Source organism: Macaca thibetana, chromosome 4 (assembly GCF_024542745.1).
Source record: "Macaca thibetana thibetana isolate TM-01 chromosome 4, ASM2454274v1, whole genome shotgun sequence".
Classification (NCBI taxonomy): Eukaryota; Metazoa; Chordata; class Mammalia; order Primates; family Cercopithecidae; genus Macaca; species Macaca thibetana.
This window is the reverse complement of record NC_065581.1, coordinates 124,052,764-124,075,634: the sequence shown is the minus strand read 5'-3', so window position 1 is coordinate 124,075,634 and position 22,871 is coordinate 124,052,764. Positions and strand designations below refer to the sequence as shown.

The window sequence follows — 22,871 nt, the reverse complement described above, 5'->3', positions numbered from 1 at the left end:
ATATTTAATATTTTAATAAAAGACTTCCAAATATAATAGCTTAATAAATATTTTAATACAAGCCTTCCATATACTGTAGTGCATTATTGAAGAAAGTGACAACTTTTTACCTAAATGAAAAAGACCACTGGATCACTTCTTTTTCTAAACTAAGGAAACTAAATGCATAAAAAATTTGACAGTGAAATTGTGTCAGGGCCAAACTGCTCACTTTCATTTTGAATGAACAGCCTTGGTCGTTTCTGGTGATTATTTTGCTCTTGGTGTTAATAAAATATGTTTTAGTTAAATATCTTTTAAAATGTCTCCTTTTTTGAAGGACAAACGTTCACAGTTCAAGAGAATTAAAAATGACTCTAGAAACCATGTCTCATAAGTAGATTTCAATTGACAAATTATAGAGATGAAAATTATAAACTTCTAAATGACTATTTGTATATTCCCTAAAGAGTTAGTTTTGCATGGACCATTCTAAATATGATATAAAGGTATGATAATAATAGTAACTTTGTAAGTAAAAATAATGTAAGAAATAATGGATATTTTGAGTAATTAATTATAGTTTTAACATTATTTGAATATAGAATTTTTTTTTATTTTTATTCTCAAATAATTGGCTTAAAAAACTGTTTTTCTTTCAAATAATTTTGAATTCTTCTAAAAATTATCGATTTAAGATAAAATGTTATTTACCAAAGCAAAGGTTTCACTTTCCAAACATTAAGTTTGAAGCCAGTATTGTTGGGAGAAAACCTGAGTGTTGGGAGAGAAGCTGAGGCAGGGCTTGGAATATGCCTCACCACTTGTTTCTTTGTCTCATCACCCCAACAAGTGTAATGCGTAATTTCTAAACTCCAATTTAAGCCACGGTTTAAAATCAATCAAAAACTAATATACTCAGAAATATTTTTTCAACAGGGAACAATGGCTCATGACTGTAATCCCAGTAATCCCAGCACTTTGGGAGGTCAAAGAAAGAGGATTATTTGAAGCCAGGATATGGAGACCAATCTGGGCAACAAAACAAGACCTCATCTCTAAAAAACATAAAAATTACACATTAAAAAATTGTGTATATACATATATAATTTATATGTATTATATGAATTGTGATATAATATATGTGTGTGTGTGTGTCTCTCTGTGTGTGTGTGTGTGTGTGTGTATATATATATATATATATATATTTTTTTTTTTTTTTTCCCCAATGCCCTGTGTTTTAAACTAGGTATATTATACCCTCTTGGTTATGTGGCTATCTGGAAATGACAGATAATCCATTTAAAATGTAACCAGAGTGGTATGATTATCTGGGGAGACACTGATTTGAATATCTATATATCACCCTTTAGTTTGAAGTCTTGAATACAGCAAAATTCACAGCAAAAGCAACAGTTATAGAGTAGACATTTTCATGATTACTAAAGGTAGTAAAAAAGAAAGAGGTGAGACAAACTCACAGAAACCACGGGAGAAAACAAAGGATCCAGAAGTGAACCCATCAACAAACATATACTTCTCTGGCAGAGGAGCACACCTGGAAGAAAGAAGACAATTGGACTTATTGGACAAATAAATCCAGGAGCCTGGATACTGTCTAAGAAAACATGTAATATTAGAAGACACGTAAAAGTAGCATGAACTGAGGGCTGGTGTTTTAGGAGTCCAAAATGTTGCTTGGCTGAGGAAAATGTTGAAGAGGAAAATTCAACATTATTTCATCACTTCATTTATCCTTGGTTGTTGTTTGTCATTTTCCTAATACTTTTAATCAAAGTATTTAGTATAAGCTTGTAACTCCAATGGGTGATAAAGCTGACCCATAATCATTTTCCCCATTCCCCTAAAATGCAACAATATTTAAAATTTATTTTTTACCTTGCCTTAAAACACTACAGTGATAGTAATTTCCAAAAGGGAAAAAAAAAGCAAAAGATACCACATGTTTTCTCACTTATTTCTACACTTATGCTAGAATCTATAGAAGGAAAAATATTTGTCTTTGTTTCTTTGTTTTTCAATGATTTGTATGAGACTTTTTTCATATGTTGCCAATCTAGAAGTTTTTAATACAATTACATTTTGGGGCATGTGCCATTAAAATGGCTCATTTCAGATCTTTATTTCACCTTGAATTAAAAGAAAAATGTTTTCTCCCTAAAGACCAATTGCTTTTGTATGCCAAGAAATGTGCGTGCATTAGATGAAATGTGTGTGCATTAGATGAAATGTGTGTGCATTAGACGCTGGTTGGCTCTCCCAAAGCTAATTTTCCAGAAGGAAGAGAAGAACTGACTCAGCCTATTAATGTCTCCACATTGTTGCCATGAGCACAAGGAAGACAGTCTGAAACAGGCTCAGGCTGTTTGGCTGGCTGTGAAATTCATCGTGAGGAAGTCCTCTGGCTCTTCGTGATGTCTCACAGCTCCAAGTCCATTCACATTCACCAGGATCTATGTGGAAATTTATTTGAGAACATAGAAGAATGTCTCAATTTGAGCTCCATTACTGACCTTGTGTGCAAGGGGAAAGCAGGCTTTGTGTGTTTCCATTTGAATATCCAGTAACTCAGCCCTTGACTAAGTCCCTTTGGTTACTTGCCAAGCAGCATGAAAATTAGCACACTCTCTACTTTAGAAAATCTTCAGGAATATTTACTTTTCTAAAATGAACTTTTGCTTATAAACCCATTTGATGAAATAAACCAAATGTATATACATCAGCAACTATTTAATAGGTGTTTCTTCATGGAATAAGGAATCACTGTGTCAATTTGCCCATGTTGAGCATATCTATATTTTGACAATGGAGTCATTTCTGTAGAAGCAACAATGGTGCCACATTTAAAGAGTTAGGAAGGTGATAGATGAAAAGGCAATGAAAGCAGTAAGCTATGGAATAAAGATACTATTTTATTACAATCTAAGTAATAATTAAAATAAAACCAGCCAAAAGAAATGCAGAACAAACTATTAAATACAAGACTCTATCTTGTAGAGAAAATAATTTTACAGCAAAGTTTTGCTTATAGTACTTTTCCAACAATTGTACTACTTTCGCAATAATTTTATTTATTGATAGATAAGAAAATGAATAAATCTTTTTCTAAAAAGTAATTCATTTCCACTTATTTCATTCTTTTTTTCTTTTAAATTAGTAGTGAATCTTTAAAATTCAAGGTTATGAAGAAATCAGTTGCCTTCAAATAAAAAATATATCAATCAACTGGTACTTTATAACTTTGATATAGCAAGCTTATTGCCAATAAAAATAAGGACTACAAAAAGGTATACAAAATAGAAAGGAGTATGAAAAGACAAGAACTTCTGATAAGGCTAATCGGAGAAATTCCAGTCCTCACTTGAATAGTACTTTGAATACTCACACACATGAGATTATTGCCGTAACTACTGACAGAAATAAATATCTTCAAATGAAAACATATTAAATAATACTTGATATTGTTTTGTGAGTGACACTTATTTTGTCAAATATTTTGCTTTTTTGCCGCATTCAAGCAGTAGGGTTCATTTTAAATGGCTAGCATCTTGTGGGTGTTTTTTGTTTTTACTATTTTTGTATTGTGAATTTTAGAAGTCAAACTCTTTTTCAGGCCAACAAAAGCAAACTAATCTCATTAAAAATATCATTCCTCTTGTTCCTTCCTTTTATTATTCCTGTCCTGTTGGAATTTAGGAAAATTCATCCAAATACTACAAACTTTGTTGTCAATTTCTTATATTTATTTCCTTGCTATGTCTCTAGAGTTTTCTAATGCCAAATATAAGGTTTAATCAGTCTGTATTGTTTAAATAATAGAGTTTGAAAACTATTCATTGGAAAGTATTTTAAATCTCATGTAAATGGAATTCTACTGGAAGACTTCTTTTTAAAATCACATTTAATACTTGGTTACACTTTATTTAAACACTTTTGGTTTCAGATTATCTTTGGAATACAGCTAACCTATCATGAAGTTTTTTGTTATGCTGGTCCAAAGTCTGATGTTTTGTGATTTCAAAATTACTATAACTCTTTTCCTTGCTTCTTTCCTCAGTAAATTTCAAATTCCCCTTTTCTGGTAATTTGTGACTTCTTTTCTTCATTATGTAAACATTCTTGACTTCTTAAAGCAAAACAAAAGGAAAGAAAAAAACAAATAACAATAACAAAACCCACTTCCCTTAATTCTGCATCTCTCTCTCCTTACAGGCAAATTTCCTAAAGGTTCAACCATCACTTCCACTTCTACACAGTACCATAACACTCATGAATATTACACTGTGTGTGTTCTCACAAGGACCTGATACAAGCCGCAACACTGCTCATTGTCTCTCTCTTTTTCTCAAAATGTGCAGTCATTAATAATTTTTCTCAGGATTTTTATCATTAACTTTTTCATATTGTTCCTAAATCAAAGTTTGTAATTCCAAATCCTTTTTAAAAATGCCAGAAGGCGATGAGATATTCAGAAGATTAAAAATGATGGTGTAATAACCAGAATCCACATAATCAAAAAGATTTCTGGTTCAATGTTTTCTTTCTAAGGTACCAAATGAAAGAGTATCATGTAGATTTTTATCATGGCAATTTTTTTAAATATATAAAATAAATTGAAATATTTGAATTACTTGTTAAGTGCAAACTTGACCTTGTCCTGAACACTTTTGCAGTATAACATGGCTTCAAACATTTAAAGAAAATAAAAATTAAATACCATAAAGTTGTTTTTTTCTCTTCTTCTTCCTCTTTCTCCTCCTTTCTTTTTCTGTTTCTACTATGGTTTTATTTTTTTCTTTTCTGAATTTAATAGACTGATGTTTTTCATTTACTAGGTTTTGGAGGGACAGCTTTTGTCAATTGGCTTCAAATCTACCACTTTTGCCCCAAATGCCTAAGTTTCATAATGTTACTTAATAAAACATTTGAATATATTATGCTCACTAGTGGAAAGAAATGGAATTAGAAATTGCTAAAGTGAAATCAGTAATTCCCCACTGAACAAACAATTAGGTACTTTAGATATTGAAAAGATTTTTGAATCATAAATTTGTTGGCTTTTCTCTGTTAAGTACATTCTACTTTCGATAATCAACTTTTTATGTTAAGAAAATGTCTAGAAACAGAAATATATGATTGAAGAAACTAATTACAATGTTATACTGGTCCTTGAATAGAATTTATCTTCTATGAAAACGGAGGTAGATTTCACATCCCCTTCTTTCACTTTTCATATTTCCCAACTGCAAGCAGACAATTCATATCTGTAATGTAATTATTTCCTTTGTAGGCTTCTTTCTGTAACAGCTTGGAAATGACTACTTATTTATATTTTGGGTTATCCAACATATGATGCTGTCAAGATGTGAGTTGAATTATTTAGTTACTGGAAGTGTGTGTGTGTGTGTGTCTTTGAGGTAGCGGGGAGGTGGGGGTAAGGGGGTTGTTTGTCTAGCCTTGCATTTGTTTTATGAAACAGACAACCAGACATAACTATTTTTTAAACCACAGCTTGTAGTGAGCTTAAATTATGTAAAAAGGTACTACATATTATAACATAAATTATACATGCAATATACTATAATTATTATTGTTTAGCGTTATTTTATTAGGAATTGGACAGCTCTTATGCACACTGTCAGGTTCTATTTAAGTGCAATACTAATATACTTTAAAGAGCAACTGTATTTGATGGCTTGTGTGTGTATATGTGAATGCCCTTTTGTGATATTTCAAAATGGCCTCTAAAGCTTTGCCCTTGTCAATTTACTTTAACATTCTTTCAGAAGGTTCTGTCAAATTCTTGCTAAGCTTTATTTCTCAGAAACCCAACTGGTATTATTTGGTTCCTAAGATATACAGAAGTTTGGCTATGGAAGCAATTTTAAGTTTTATCCTGGGATTGCAGTCAGAATTTCTGCTAAAATTCTCTGTTTCCCCTCTATTAACCTCTTTCAATAGTAAGCAAACACATAGCAAAGCTTTAATAGTTTTCGTTGGCTTTCATCTTGTGTTCTATAATTGTTAGCCTTTAAAATGTTTCAATCAATATTGAATTTTTTAAAAAATGTAAGCCATTTGTTGTTATTACTGAGAAAATTCACTGGAGCCCCTCCACTAGTACTCCTGACCTAAAGGTAGGTAAAGAGATGGAGGGGGCTGAATACTGTCGTGGAAGGAGATGCAACTCATTAAAATAAAATATCATTAGGGACAAGGATTAGCATGAAGTAAAAAGAAGATGGATTCACTGGGTTATACAGTCATAATACTTTCTCTCGAATAGTAAGCATCTTATCATGGGTTTTAGACAAAGGTTAACACATGAAACTTACATATTATATTTTTAAAATAGTCTCATCTTCATAAATAATGCTTTAATACATTGTTAAATAATTGAGATAACAGGATATCATATGCTTTTTGGTGTGCATTTGAAGTTTTCTTCTTCATCTCATTGAGGAAGCTCCCCATTTGTCTTCTATTTCTTCAAACAGGATATTTTCCATTATCAGATAAGTAGTAAAAATCAGAATATATCACGAAATGTAGACATTGAACAAAATATTAGGATGATAAAATACTCATGTAACCATTGGAATTATACTTTAAAAACACTTTATAATGGCAGAGGGTAGCAGAGTAATTGAACCCACTCTCACAGTGAGAACAACTAGAAAATCTAGACAAAATATTAAAAATAAAATCTGCACAAAGGAATCAGAGAGATACCAAAGAAGTTTAATTATGATTAATTAAGAAATACTTGTTTGTGAAAACACATCATAAAGTGAGCGAAAAATATTTGAAAAAGTTGAAGATATCTGCAACCACATATATGTAAAAACAGAATTTCTACAAATCAATTGGAAGATGATAATAAAACAATGGGCAGTAGACTTGAATAGAAACTTTAAAAATAGCAAAGTTGTGCTCAATATGTTTGGTTTCAAAGTAATACAGAATAACATACACAGATACTACTACAATTAACAAAAATAGTTTATTTTCAGGAGTCTGCTAATACCAAGTGTAGGTGAAGATATGTTCTTTCACAGATAGTGTATGAACTGATACTGCCCCTTGGAAAAGCTGTTTGGTATTTTCTACTAAATGTAAATAAATGTATATCTTACCACCCAATATTTTCATGTCTGTCTCTCTCTCTCTCTCTCTCTCTCTATATATATATACACACAAACACACACACACACACACAGAGACACAAAGCAGAAACACATGCACATGTCCACCAAAAAGTGCATAATGTACGTAGAAAAATATAAATAGCAACACAAGAAACAAGCTAAACATACATCAACAGTAGAATAATTGGAAATTAATTAATAAATTATAAATTAATAAGTTCATTTATATATTTATAACACAGAATTGTCTAAACAATGAAATAACAAACTACAGTTATTTTAATAAAATGAAAAACTCATAAATATAATGCTGAGTGAATGATGGTAGACAATACATACTGCATGATAATACATATGAATATTAAAAATCTACTAAAGTTAGTTTGCTAGAGATTTGAGTAGACATTTTATTGCTGTTGGACATTTAAAGTTATTGCTAACCTTGAATATTATTTTAAATGATGTTATGAAAAAATATATGAACCTAATATTTTGTTATAATATTTGTTAATTTCAAGTGGAAATATTGGAATAAAAGAATTACGGTTTTGATAGATAAATTTTGTCAAAATACTTGATTTCTAGAGAAAGCATTTTTGAGTTCCTAAAACCTATTACCAGGATTGATGATTTTAAGTTTATTAATATTTCCTACTTTGGAATTTAAAAGTGGAATATAACTACGACTATTATTTGCTTTTGATAATTAACATGAAAATGTTTATATCACATTTTAATGAAAAATTAAACATTTTAAATAGTACTTAAGGGGTTGCAATAAGTTTATCTCCCTCCCGCTTCAAGCCCTTCATTGTCTATGGTCAGTTGAATAATGTTAAAATCATGATTGTCTCATTTTTTTAAATAGAATTCTACATAGGCATTTAGGCTAGTGCTTTTAAAACTAACTCTGTAACAAAATCTTCAATTTCTTCCAAGATAATTTCTCTGTTTGAAGAATCCCCTGGTTGGGCACAGTGGCTCACATCTGTAATCCTAGCACTTTGGCAGGATGAGGCAGGAAGAGCTCTTGAGGCCAGAGGTTTGAGACCAGCCTGGGCAACATAAACAGACAATGTCTCTAAAATTTAAAAAATATATAAAATTATGTGTGTGTGTGTGTGTGTGTGTGTGTATATGTGTGTGTGTATGTGTGTGTGTGTGTGTGTGTGTGTGTATATATATATATATATATATCAGCCTGGTGGCATGTACCTGTAGTCCCAGCTACCTGGGAAGCTGAGGTGAGAGGACCACTTGACCCTGGGAGGTCAAAGCTGCAGTGAGCCATGGTTGCTCCACTGCACTCCAACCTGGGTGACAAAACAAGACCCTGCATTAAAAACAAAAGAAAAAGGAAAAGAAAAAAAAAAAAAAACTCTGTTTTTAAGGGTCATATTATCTCCCGTTTTAAAAGTCATATTACGTAATTTATATTTTTGTGGAAAATTTATGTTTTAGAAGAATTTGCATAAAGTTGGATAGATTCTTCTCTTAAATTTATTTTGATATCATATACCTGTGTTATTTCCCCACTTAAATTAGTAATTTTATAGCCAGTTTTATGTTTTTCCTTAATAAAGTAATATATTCCTCTGCTTTACATTTATTTTTTGAAAAATCAATTTGAATTGTAATTATTTTGCCTCATGTATATGACTTAGCTTTCATCTATTTTGTTTATTTTAATAATTTGTATCTTCTTTATTAATACAGTTTTTGCTCTCTCAATATGTTTTCAAACTTCAATTGTTAAAATATAAGTTTCACTGTTTTGCTGCATCATCTCCAGAGGAAAATGTGCATTGCTATTGGTTTGCTAGTATTTTGAATAATGGTAAAGAACTTCTCAACAGCTGGACTAAAAAAAGGATTCTTGTAAAAAGGAATAATTAATTCACCATATACTTGCTACATATTTCTCCACATAAGGTTTACAGGTTTAAAAATGACACAGACAATTTTAAGAGTGGGCAGAAAATTGTAAACCAAAATGAGCTTATTCTGGAAATGAAACAGTCATTTCCAGAAATGAAAATGTATTTTTATAGATTTTTTTGTTTGTTTTTGAACTTGAAGAAAATTCTGCAGGATCTACCATGTCAGAAGTCACTTAGAAAAGCTTTTCAACTAAAAATATGACTTCTTAAAACCATTAATTGCAATGAATGTCCAAAATAATTTTCAAATATTTAAATGTGGTTGCATAAATAATCAGAGAAAAAATATTGTCGGCCAGATGAGTCCTAATATATTAAATGAGTGAATATATATTAGATTTCCATATGAAAACATTATAGAAAAGAAGACAAGTTTCAATATAAGCAAAATATAAAATTATATTTACATGTTTTTCATCTGCTGCTTTTATCTACTCAGCTATCAACATGTAGATTTTTAGTACAAAAAACTTTTAATTTTTCGTATTTTCACTGTTTCTGTAACACTCTTCAACATTGATGTCTGAGTCATTCTTATTTTTTTGATACTTTAACTACAGAAAGAAATAAAAGCATTAGAGTTATTTTTCATTAGCCAGAATTTTCAGAACTAAAATGGAGCATTTTAAAAGATAAGCTTAAGAGAAAAAGCAGGATTTTTACTCAGGTAGAAGCTGTCTAAAGACTCGGGATTTATTCCATGTTTGTCAGGATTCCAACATTCTTTTCTAGATGAGTTGACTTTTATAAAATACTCATTTGGATTCAGGCCATAAACTTCTGAGGTTATTTGTATGAAATATTTGAAAATCATATTTCTTATTACATTTCTATTTTTTAAAGATGAGAAAGTATTTTTTGGCAGTATGAGCAAGCTCTCAGAATGAACTTTCTAGAAATTCTGCCAAATTTATGTTAGAGCTGTATCCAAGTAGAGCAGTAAAGACAACTAGTGATTTTTATTATCATTATTATTGTTATTATTATGAGGAAGAGGGAAATAATTTGTTTTCATTTCATTTCTTGTCTCTATAATTTAAGAAATTCGATATTAATAACAACAAATAGTATTATTGTCAAAGAAATTAAATGTCTCACAAGTTAGAAATTTCCAAGTCATGTTTCCAACAAAAAAAAATTGATTTGGCAAAGTTGTGTAATGAAAGGATTGAATTGTAATCACTTGCTATGAAATAGTAATATTTGAATGTATATATTTTATAATAGAATTACTGGTAAAATATATCTCTGCTGTGTAACTCAGGAAACACTAACATTATTTGTAAAACTTGATTTGATTTCTGATTATGTTCTTAAATTTAATATTTTACTTTACTATCTGACTACATAATTTGTGATCTGCTTTCATTGCTTCACAGATTTTGTTAGAAAAATATGATAATGTCCATCTGATTCAAAATATTTTAAACAGGAATATTTGTAAAATGATGTAACATTAAATTCTTCTGAGAATTATAGTCTAACAATCAAATATAAATCACCAATGTATTAGTTGTGAATTTATCTAAATATATTTAAGTATTATTAATTATAAATATGTAGTTATAATGACCAGGCACATTGGGATCACTGTACCAAGTACGATGAATGGGTGATAAAAATACAAAGAAATCACTGCCTTCAGTGTTTCTAAACTCAGAGTTAGATTGGATTATAAAGAAATGTAAACGCATAATAGATTGTTAATATTTGAAAGTGGCACATTCATAAATCAATTCAAATATTAGGTGTTATGGATTCAAAAATAACAGACAGTACTATAGACAATAAAGAGAGAAATGGAACTTATAGTTATTGATTGCATGTTCTTTGAGATCATGGGAATAATGAGGTAAATTGTGCAGTAATAAAAGAAATAATAAAGTATTATGGGAAGCCTGGCTCCATGAAAAATTGAGCAGTGTTCTGAGGTTTACAAAAATTTGAGTAGGTGGTGCCCTTATGAATGGAGGTAAAAAAGTTTACTGTGAGCTCAATAAATAAGTAAATTGGCCTTAATTGAATGTGTGCTTATGGGAGATAATGTGTGCAAAACTCTTAGAATGTTAAGTAATTGTGGTTTTGTAATTATTATTATTATTATTATTATTATTATTATTATTATTATTGGAAACGAAGTTTCACTCTTGTTGCGCAGGCTGCAGTGAAATGGTGCCATCTCAGCTCATGGCAACCTCTGTCTCCCAGGTTCAAGCGATTCTCCTGCCTCAGCCTCCCGAGAAGCTGGGATAACAGACATGCGCCACTGGGCACAGCTAATTTTGTATTTTTAGTAGAGACGGGATTTCTCCATGTTGGTCAGGCTGGTCTCGACTTCCTCAACCTCAGGTGATGTGCTCGCTTCGGCTTCCCAAAGTGCTGGGATTACAGGCGTAAGCCTCCGTGCCAGCCTGTAATTAATTTTAATTGCAAAAACCGCAATTACTTTTGCACCAACCTAATATGCCAGGCCTTCTGAGGGAGACAGTAGAGCCTAATTGTGGTCTTTGAGCTACAGTTATCAGGGTAACGGGTTCCAGTACCGAGTCCTGTTACTTACGTTTGTTACTGAAATCTCTGTAAACTATAAGATCTATGATTTATTGGAAACTTACTACATACCAGGCACAAATCCAAGCTATTGCATATACGAATTTACTTAGTTCTTATAAAAACTTCATTAAATTGGTGTAATTATTATCCACTGTATTATAAAGATAAAACCGGGCAAAGGGGAATTATGGCACTAGAATCTAGGCCATTAAACATTGCATTCTGTTCATCTAGTTTTCTATTTCCTTAGCCATGAATTGCAAATATTGTGTTTCTGTGACAATATAAATATCTTTGGCATATTTATATTGGCATACATTGGCACATTAAATTGGCATATTTATAAATATGTATATGGACATATACATTTTTGCATTTATACATATGCAAATAATAATCATTTACAAATGTTAGTAGTCACACTAAAATAATAATTTATTTATTTTTTGAGACAGGGTCTCACTCCGTCCTCCAGGCTAGAGTGCAGTGGCATGATAGTTGTCTACAGTCCTGAAAGTTTAGGGGATTAAAAAGTTGAGTTGATAGAGATTTAGTCTGAGGGGTCATTTAGAGTTAAAGTCATATTAGTTTAGGAATATAATATGTGGAGTTCACACTTTTCAGAGAGGAATGCTCGAAGTATTATGTAAGTACTAAGACAGACATTAGCTGACGTAAAAAATAGGAAGATCCTATTTGGTCAGAGAACGTTAGAATTTTTAGAAAATAATGTTAATTGAGGAGTTGAGTTGAGGTTTTTCAAGATTAAAATATGATTGTTTAGGGCGCTGACTAGATTGTGTTTTAGTCTCTTGTTTTTGGAGTTTGGCAAGAGTACGTTTTACCCAAGTTAATAATAAATTCAGAGATCAGGAGACGGGAGTTTTGCGGATTTAATCAGAAGTGGTTCTTGAAATAGTGTGCGTAAACGTGCAGGCGTAAATGTATATTGATTAATTTGGTATGTCCTTCAAGCACGAATTAATTTAGCACCTTATCATGGTATGGATGATTCAGAATGTTCATTGGTATGTTGGTATGTTGATTCTGAATGTTCAAGGTAAGTTCAGCTACAGCTGATTTGGCAGTTATCAGGTTCCTGCCATGCTGAGTCACAGCACTCCCAAAGTTAAAAAAATACCAAATGCATGACAGTGCTCCCATGACTGGTTAATAGGGTAGTAGTCACGAATCCATTGAGATGTCTTATTTAAGGGTAACGTGAGGATTGTCTTGATGTTATAGCCCTGAAGTAAGAACCAGATGCCAGGTATAGTTTCAGTATAGTCACCCCCAAGTGTTAGGAGCCTGGAGCGAGGAGGGAAGAACTTCCCAAGCGGGATGATGATTTCTCCATGCTTGGTGGTTGAGAAACCAGGGTTGGTAGGGAATATCCGTGTTGATGAGAAATATCTTGACCTAAATGTGCTACGTCTGTTAAGTGAATGTATGTACTATGTAATTTTAAGGATATTGAGTACTGGTCAATATCCATGTGGGTTGAATTGTATTGTACAGTTGATAATAGTGAGAGGTGAAGCTGGCTGGGCTTCTGGGTGGAGTGGGGACTTGGAGAAGTTTTCTGTCTAGCTAAAGGATGGTAAATGCACCAATCAGTGCTCTGTGTCTAGCTAATGGTTTGTAAATACACCAATTAGCACTCTGTGTCTAGCTAAAGGTTTGTAAATGCACCAATCAGCACTCAGTAAAAACGGACCAATCAGCACTCTGTAAAAAGGACCAATCAGCACTCTGTAAGACTGACCAACAAGCTCTCTGTAAAATGAACCAATCAGCAGGACGTGGTTGGAGCCAAATAAGGGAATAAAAGCAGGCCACGGAAGCCAGCAGTGACACCCGCTCAGCTCCATTTCCATGCTGTGGGATATTTGCTCTTTCACTCTTTGCAATGAATCTTGCTGTGGCACACTCTTTGGGTGTGCGCTCCCTTTAGAAGCTGTAACACTCACTGCAGAAGGTCTGCAGCTTCACTTCCGAAGTCAGCAAGATCACAAACCCACCATAAGGAAGAAACTCTAGACACATCTGAACATCTGAAGGAACAGACTCCAGACACATCATCTTTAAGAACTGTAACACTGTGAGGGTCTGCGACTTCATTCTTTAAGTAAATGAGACCAAGAACCCACTGGAAGGAATCAATTTGAGACACAATAGGAATGCATGGTAGTTGCTTAGGGAATTGGTAATACTTGCTTAATATGCATGTGTAAAGAATCTTTTCACACTACAGCCTCGGTACAGCCTCAACTTCCCAGGCTCAAAAGATCCTCCCATCTCAGCCTCCTGAGTAGCTGGGACTACAGGCATGTGCCACCACAAATGCCTGGCTAATTTCCTTTATATATTAAGAAGAGATGGAATTTTGCCATGTTGCCCAGGCTGGTCTCAAACTCATGTAGTCAAGCCATCCACCCATCTTGGCTTCCCAAAGTGCTGAGAGTACAGACATGAGCCACCATGCCCAGCCTAAAACAATTATTAATAATTAATTCCCCAATTAGTTAATTCCCCAATGGGTTATTTTGTTTATTGAATACTAAGAAAGGCAGTGTAAACGCTAGCCTTAAGTCATCGGGAATAGATTGAATAATACTTTAAAAACACATATTTACAGTTTGTGAAGACTCACATATCTCTGGTTTACCAAATAAAGGGAAGGAAATAAAAGAATCCAAAACAGTTAAAAAAAATTATTGTCCTTTCCCAAAACAGAATATTAAGGTCTAACAAGAATGCTAACAGAGAAAGTACAGTTGATGTAAAATGTAGATGTAACTCACAAGAAGGATGAGAAGATGTGGGAGGTAAAAGAAGAAAAAAAGTTCTTGATCTAAGTCATAAAAATAAAACATTAGTACCTGCAAATCATCTAGTAGCAAAAATCTTGTATTTTGGATGGAAACTGTGGTACAGTTTTAAGTAGGTTCAGTTTAAAATGGACAAATATCATTTTCTAGGAAACGTATGGTAAATAATTTAAGTCAATGAGTGATGAAGAGAGTTATTACAGAGGATGATTAGTAATGGAGTTATGAAAATGGTAGCTATTCATAAAGTTTGTAAGATGTAAATAATAAACCTCTAATAATGCATGCATGCATATTATGTGCCAAGCACTATCCAAATGATTTTGTATAAATTATGCTGCTGCATTCTCACGATCCTATTAATAGTAATTAATTTATCCCCAGTTTATAGATGAGTAAATAATTTAAGCACAAAGTTTTTTAAAAACCTGCACAAGATGTTGAGTACCTAATACAGTGACTGGGTCATAACAGACAATAATGAACTAAAAAGTCCAATTACATTTATATATAAATTGTTATCTTCATTAACACTAATAAATATTTTATAAGTAGAGAAAATAGAAAGAATATCTGCTGGGAGCTAAAAAGAAAGCCTTCTCTATAATATTGACTATACAAAGCTGAGAGGATAAGCATAAGCCAGCCAACGATAATTTATGAGTTTGCTATGAGTTTGAATAAACACTAAATGTGACAAGAGAGGCAGAGGGAGAATTTTTTGGCAAATTCTAAATTATTTTTTCTTGTGCCTGGATCTATTTAAAATGTTTTAAACAGATATTCTCAAACTATGGGATACATATGAATACTTTTTATTTATTACAAAAGAGTGTCTAATATTACAGTTTCACCAACATAAAAATGCACCAATATAATGAAGATAAACTGGGCACTGGTTACAAGTGTATTGCAGTTATTATCAAATAATAAGCAGCAGGGTGAAAAATATTTTAATAAATAATAATGGAGTGTTGACTTCCGTTGGGCCTCACAGAGAAAATGGGTTCAGAGTTACCTTACTGCCATAACAACTATGAAGTTGGAAACATACTATTTTCAGGTATTTAATAAAACTCAGCACAGGACTCTCATATTGGAGAGAAAGGAAATACACAAGATGAGGCCTGAACTCTCTCCAGGTGTTTGCCTAGTGACATAATCTTATTGCTACAAGGAGGAGAACTAAGTACACCTCTGAGTGAAGGAAGAAGTTATTGTAGTTCCAGCCTGAACATATGGCCAGAATTTCTGGAGTAGTGTTCTGGAAAAAGGAGAACTACACAAAGGGGGTTTCAGAAGTCTGTGTGGGAATTTACCTTGGTCTTTGGCCAAGGGCTGAGCTACTCATGCAGAAGGAAAGAAGACTAGGTATTAACAGAAATGGCCTCTGTGTGGGTGTGAGTTGAACAGAGATACTACAGGAAGTGCAATTCTGGGAGACATTAGAATGCTGGAATAGCCAAATAGTAGCAACCTCCCTGAGCACCAAAGATAAAAAGCTGAGACCCAAGGAAACCTCACCTTAGGAGTAAGAGTCATTTCCATGCCCTAGTGTAAAGGTCACATGTAAAATCCAAGGGTAAAACAGAAATTGATGTGTCCAAACAAAGAATAAACACAAGCTCAATGAATGAAAAGTATCTGTCAGTATTTGTAACAGTTTGTTAGAATAAATCTCAGCCCATAAAAGGAAGTGATATAATCCTGAGTCTCTAAAATATATAATCCAAAAATAAAAGATTTCTAAACATGCCATGTAGCAGGGGAATGTGACTACAAAGAGGAAGTGGGTGAAAGGCAATAGAAATAGATGCCCCAACTTCTAGAATTATCAGACAATAACTTTTAAACAGCCATTATAAAGAAGTTCAATGATTTAAAGCTAAAGAAAGCGAAAGTGAGTGAATATTTGAGAAATCGCCACAGAGAAAGGAAAACGACAAAAAAGAACCACAAGGAAACTCTAGAATTTAAAACTACAATCAATGTATTAAGACAAAATATTCATTGGATATCTATAGGGTGTTTTTATTCAAATATTAGTCATTTGTATCTTCAGTTTTAAAAAAAATCAGTCTGTCTAGAGATGTATTAATTTTATTGATCCTAAAAAAAGAAATGTTGGCATTATTGATTTTATTTATGATTTGTTTCAATTTTATTTTATTGACTTCCTCTCTTATTTTAATATGGTTTGAATCTGTGTCATTGTCTAAATCTCAAGTCAAATTTTAATCCCCAGTGTTGGAGGTGGGGCATGGTGGGAGGTGATTGGATAATGGGGGCAGATTTCCTCATTGGTTCTGTTCTCATGATAGTGAGTTCTCGTGATATCTAGTCGTTTAAAAATGTGTTGCATTTCCCTTCCGTCTTGGTCCTGGTCCTGGTCCTGCGTGTGAGACGCCTGGTCCTGCTTTGCCTTTTGGTAGGAGTAAAAGATCCTTGAGGCCTACCCAGAAGCAGATACTGCCATGCTTCCTGTACAGCCTGTGGAACCATGAGACAATTAAAACTCTTTCTTTAAAAACTATCCAGTCTCAGGTTATGTCTTTATAGCAGTGGGAGAACAGACTAACACACATTTATTTGTTACATCCTTTTGCTTAATTTTTTATTTTCTTTCTGGTTTCTTAAGGTGGAACCTTGTGTCACTGATTTAGGACCTTTCTGTGTATTCCATTATGAGCATTAAATGCTATAAATCTCGACATAAAAACCGTTAACCTTTATGCATCACATACAATGTTGATATGTTTTCTTTTCATTTATATTTGTTTGGTTCAGAATTTTCTCTAATTTCACTTATAATTTTAGTTTTGAGCCATGGGTAATTTAGAAATATATCATTTAATGTTTGTTATGCCTGTAAAACATACTTTGATTGACGTAAGTCCTATGAAATGTATTGTGATATGTTTTATGGCCTTAAATAGAGTCTATTTTGGGGTATGGGCCATAAAACCTTGAAAACGCTGTATTTTGTGTAGTGTTCTATAAATGTTAATTGTATTAACTTTCTTAATAGAATTGTTTATCTTCTATATTTTTATTGATTTTCTGGATTGATTAACATAGTAGATGACTAGGGAGACAGAGTAAGTAATCTCAAAAATATATATATATATAAATTTTTCAACCTAAAGAAAAGAAAAAATACACTATAAGCATAAAAAGAGCCTCACTGTGTTGTGAGAAAAGAATCAAGTGCTAGTAAGCACTGGACCATCCATAAAATGTGAGTCTCAAAGTGAAAATTGAAATATAATGTGATAGAAAAATTATATAGACAATAATTGAAATTTCTTAGTTTGGTGAAAATACTTTAAATAACAGATCAAAATGTCTCAGTGAAACCCAAACAGGACAAATAAAAGGAGAACTGTATGTATGAATATCATAGTATGATGCTAATGAAGATAAAGGGAAAATCTTTAAACAGTCAGAGAAAAAAAACACATCAGGGAAGATCAATGATAGGAATGATGGCTGACCTCCTTTCAGAAACACTGACAGAGAGCAAAAATAATTTTGAATAATATCTTAGAGTGCAGAAAGAAAAAAAAATAGTCAATTTCAAATTCTACAACTATCACAAATATCCTATAAAAACTAAGGTAAAAAAAACTATATATACATTTTTAAGAGATGGGTCTTGTTTTGTCACCTGGCCTGGAGTACAGTGGAGTGATCATAGCTGACAGTAGCCCTAACACCTAGGTTCAAGAGATCCTCTGGCTTGAACCCAAGGTATATGGTAGATAAACAAACATTGAAAGCAATCATTCTGAATAAACATGTATTACTAAAAATTTTCAAATTTTTTTTGGGCTGAAGAGAAATAACCTGAATTGGAAACTAGCATCATGTGGCTTCGTTAAAAACAATATTTTTATAATAGATTTTATTGCATATAAATGTGAAAAATATGTGTCATCAATAGCAAAAAAAAAAAAAAAAAAAAAGTGAGTTCAATTGGGATGTATTGTTGCAAGTTTCTTACTTTTTACAGAAATTGGCACCTTGTTTGGGATAAGTTAATATTTAAAAATGAATATTGGCCAGGCGTGGTGGCTCCCATAATCCCAAAACTATAAGGGGCCAACGTGGAAGACTGCTTGAGCCTAGGAGTTCAAGACTAGCCTGGGAAACATAATGAGACCTTGTCTCTACAAAAAATTAAAACTAAAAAATTAGTTAGCTATGGTAGTACACACCTGTAGTCCCAGCTTCTCAGGAGGCTAAGGTGAGAGGATTGCTTGCATTTAGGATGCCAAGGCTGCAGTGAGCTCTGATTGCACCACTGCATTCTAGCCTGAGTGACAGAGCAAGGCACTGTCACAAAAGAAAAAAGACAAAAAAAACATAAAACAAAAACAAAAACCCACAAGTACTAAAAGGGCACCAAAAGTATAGCCAAAAAAGCAATTGAGGAAGTAAAATGAAGTACTAGAAAATGTTTAACTAACCCAAAATAAGACAGAAAAAGAGAAACAGAGGAAGAAGAAACCAATGGGAAAATTTGTATAGATTATAGAATTAAAAACAATCACATTATTAGTTATATTACATTCAAATAGGATAAATATCTCAATTAAAAAGGCAGAGATTGTAAAGCAGGATAATAAAAAAGGAATACACAACTGTATGCTGACTACAAGAAATATAGTTTAATAGTAAGCACAAAGACATTGAAAGCAATAAGATAGAAAAAGCTATAGCATGAAAGCATTAGGCACAAAGAAGTCATTGTAGCTATATAATTTTCTGACAAATAGGCTTTGAGACTGGGACTATTACCAGAGAAAAATGGGGACATTTGATAATGATGAAAGGGTCAATTCATCAGTAAGATATAACAATATTTTTGTACTTAATGACAGAGTGTCAAAATACATGAAGCGAAAACTGGCAGAAATAAAAGGAGACAGAGACAAATCAACATACAAAGCTGAATATTTTCACAACCCTTACTTTGTAAACGACAGAGCAACCAGATAAAATTTATTAAAGATAAAGAAAATTTGAAAACATCTCAATACTAGTGTATTTCAAGCTCACATGGAAAATGATCAAGGTGAATCATATACTGGACAATAAAATATGTCTAAATGTATTTTTTAATGTAGTATTACACGTAATATTTTCTACCAAAGTAGAATTTAATTAGAATATCTGGATATTTGAAACATCACTGCCAGATTACTAAATAACTTATGGATTAAAGATATATCAAATTAAAGGGAAATTTGAAAGTAACTTAAAGGGAATGATGATGAAAATAAAACATATCAAAATTTGCTGATTGCTGCTAAAGTGTTGCATGTATGGAAATGTACAGTTTAAGTACTCATATTAAAAAAGAATAAGTGCTTAATAATCAATTATTCATTTTTTCCTGTAAGACTCAAAATATATGAAAAAATTAAACCTAAAGTATATAGAAGGAAAAAAATAATAAAGAGCCAAAATTAATTAAAATAAAAAGAATAAACATGGGATAAAGTCATTAGCGCTAAATGTTCATTTTTGAAAGCATTATTGATGTGAGAAATCCTCAGGAGACTGTTGTAGAGAAGAAAAAATTAAAAAAGAGACAGAAATCACCGAATATAATATTAGGAGTATATGAGGAATATTATAGCAAGTCCAAAGGACCTTAAAAGAAAACAAAAGACTGTTAAGAACAACTTTATGCCAATATATATTATAATTTAGATTAAATGGACAGATTCTTTGAATAACATAGTACCGAACTGACCAACGAAAAAGGTAGAAAATCCCAGTAGCTCTTTATCTATGGAATTAAATTCTTAATTAAGAACTGTCCCACAAAAAGAACTTTAGATACATGTTGTTACACTGATGAATTCTACAAATGTTTCAGGAAGAAATGACACAAATATTATACAGTCTTTTAGAAAATAGAGGAGGAAATAAAATCTATAAACCATTTTTTGAGCCCATCATGAACTACATATTAAAACCTGAAAAATACTTTTTAAGAAAATTATAGACCACTTCCTAACAAATATTGACACAAAATACATTAAGAAGATATTAACAAATCATGTACATTGATATGTAAGAGAGATAATATCTCATGAAAAATTGGTGTTTACTCTAGTAATGCAATGTGATTTCCACATTTAAAAATGAATTGATATAATTCACCACATTAGCAGAATAATAGAAAAAAAACCCTGTTATTATCTCACAGGATTCAGCAAATGCATTTGACAAAATCAATACGTTGATTAAAAAAAAAAAAAATTCTGCAAAGATTAAAGGATAGTTTCCTTAAAATGATACAAAGAAGATACTGATAACTTCAGCTAATTTTACACTTAATGATGTAATGGGATATGGAGAAAGGCAAGGATATCTGTCTCTTCACATCTTCTCAGCATCTCTGTGGAAGTCCTAACCGTGCATGCTGTAAGAAAAGAGAAACTAACAGAGGCTTAGAAATAAGAAAATAAGAAGTAGATGTTTATTCCCAATCAACCTGAATATTTTTGTAGAAAGCCCCAAAACAACTTATTAGACGTAAAAAATGAAGTTAGCAAGTTCAAAAGATACAAAGCCAAGTTTTAAAAAAATCAATTAACTTTCTATATACTTGCAGCAAAAAAAAAAAAAAAAAAGAAATTGGAATTAAAATATAATCACAATTATATTTAGAACTGGATTACAAATGTAGTTTAAAAAATTAGAAAACTGTGTGCAACACGTCTCCACTGTAAGCTAAAAACATTGCTGAGAGAAATAGAGACTTAAATAAATTGAATTATATGTCATCTTCATGAATCGGAAAACTCAGTTTTGATAAAGTATCAATTATCCACATATTTATTACCAATTTAAAAGCATAGTAATTAAAATTCCTACAGAATTTTATGTAGAAATTAAAGGAGATAATTATAAGATGTATGTGAACACTGAATAACTTAGAATAGTTCAATTTTGGAAAAAGGAATAACGTTGGGAACTCAGACTTTTACCCTAAGGCAACAGTAATGAAGATAGTGTAGTACTGGTACATTACATAGATTAATCCTTAGAAAGGAGTAGGAATTCAAGAAATATGATGTATACATATACAGTCAATTAATATTCAACAAAAGTGCCAAGGTAATGACATAGGAAAAAGAAAGTATATTTAAGAAATGTTTTGGAAAAACTGAATTAACATACAGCAAAACCTAAATGTCAACCCCTGACTCAGGTCATACACAATTAATTCAAGGTAGATTATAGGTTTATGCATAAAAGCTAAAACACTGAAGGTTGTGTAGGAAAACCTGGAGATGCTGTTTTCAATCCTGGGATAGATAAAAGCACAAATCTTAAGAGGAAAATCTTAAAAGGATAAATTCTACTACCATAACTATAAAATTTTCATCCAAAAACAAAAGAAAAGACAAGTATCTGGGCACAGTGGCTAATGCCTGTAATCCCAGCACTTTGGGAGGCTGAGACAGTCAGATAAACTGAGTTCAGGAGTTTGAGACAAGACTGGTCCAATATGGTGAAACCCCGTCTCCACTAAAAATACAAAAATTAGCTAGGCATGGTGGTGGGCTCCTGTCATCCCAGCTACTGGGGAGACTGAGGCAGGAGAATTGCTTGAAACCGGAAGAGCAGGTTGCAGTGAGCCAAGATCATGCCACTGCACTTCAGATGCTGAGCAACAGAGTGAGACTCCATCTAAAAACAAAAACAAAAACAAAAGAAAGGAAGAAAGAAAAGGATAAAAAAAGAAAGGAAAAGAAAAGAAAAAAGAAAAGAAAGGAAAAGACAAGACAAGACACTAGGAGATGCATTGGCTCATTCCTGTAATCCCAACAAATTGGGAGGTTGAGATGGGAAGATCATTTGAGGCCAGGAGTTAAAGACCAACCTGGGCAAGATAGTGAGACCCCATCTAAATATACAAAAGAAAAGAAAAACCAAGCTCAAAAGAAGAAATTATTTGCAGCACACTTGTCCGACAAGAGATTTGCATATGAATTATATAAAAATCTTCAAATCAATAATTAAAGAGCAAACAAATTTAGAAAAAAGTTGCAAAAAGTTATACATTTTATAAAGGAAAACTATAAATAATGATTAAGTACATAGAAAGATGCCTATCATCATTAATGGTCGGGCATGCAAATCAACCTTTTTCCCACATACAAACAAACAAACAACAACAAAAAAAAACCCAGCTCTTTGCCAGCGCTCATTTAATTTTACATAAACATGCTCTTTGAGGCTGAAGCGATATGAAAATAAAATATAAAAACTAATCTTGGAGTTATTTCTAAACAGAACTAACAGCAGAATCATCTGAATCATCAAAATTGTCTATTTTGGAAAAATCATATATATCAAACGAATCCTTGGCCAACTGT

At 32.2% G+C, this 22,871-nt stretch overlaps 1 long non-coding RNA gene across 1 annotated transcript in view; it reads right to left on the bottom strand.

The window, feature by feature from the left end:
• LOC126952634 (uncharacterized) overlaps nt 1-22,871 on the bottom strand; it is a 52,445-nt gene that overhangs the window by 5,774 nt on the left and 23,800 nt on the right. Inside the window, exon 2 of the long non-coding RNA XR_007724967.1 lies at nt 1,461-1,537. This is a non-coding gene — a long non-coding RNA (uncharacterized LOC126952634). The remainder of the gene's footprint in view (nt 1-1,460; nt 1,538-22,871) is intronic.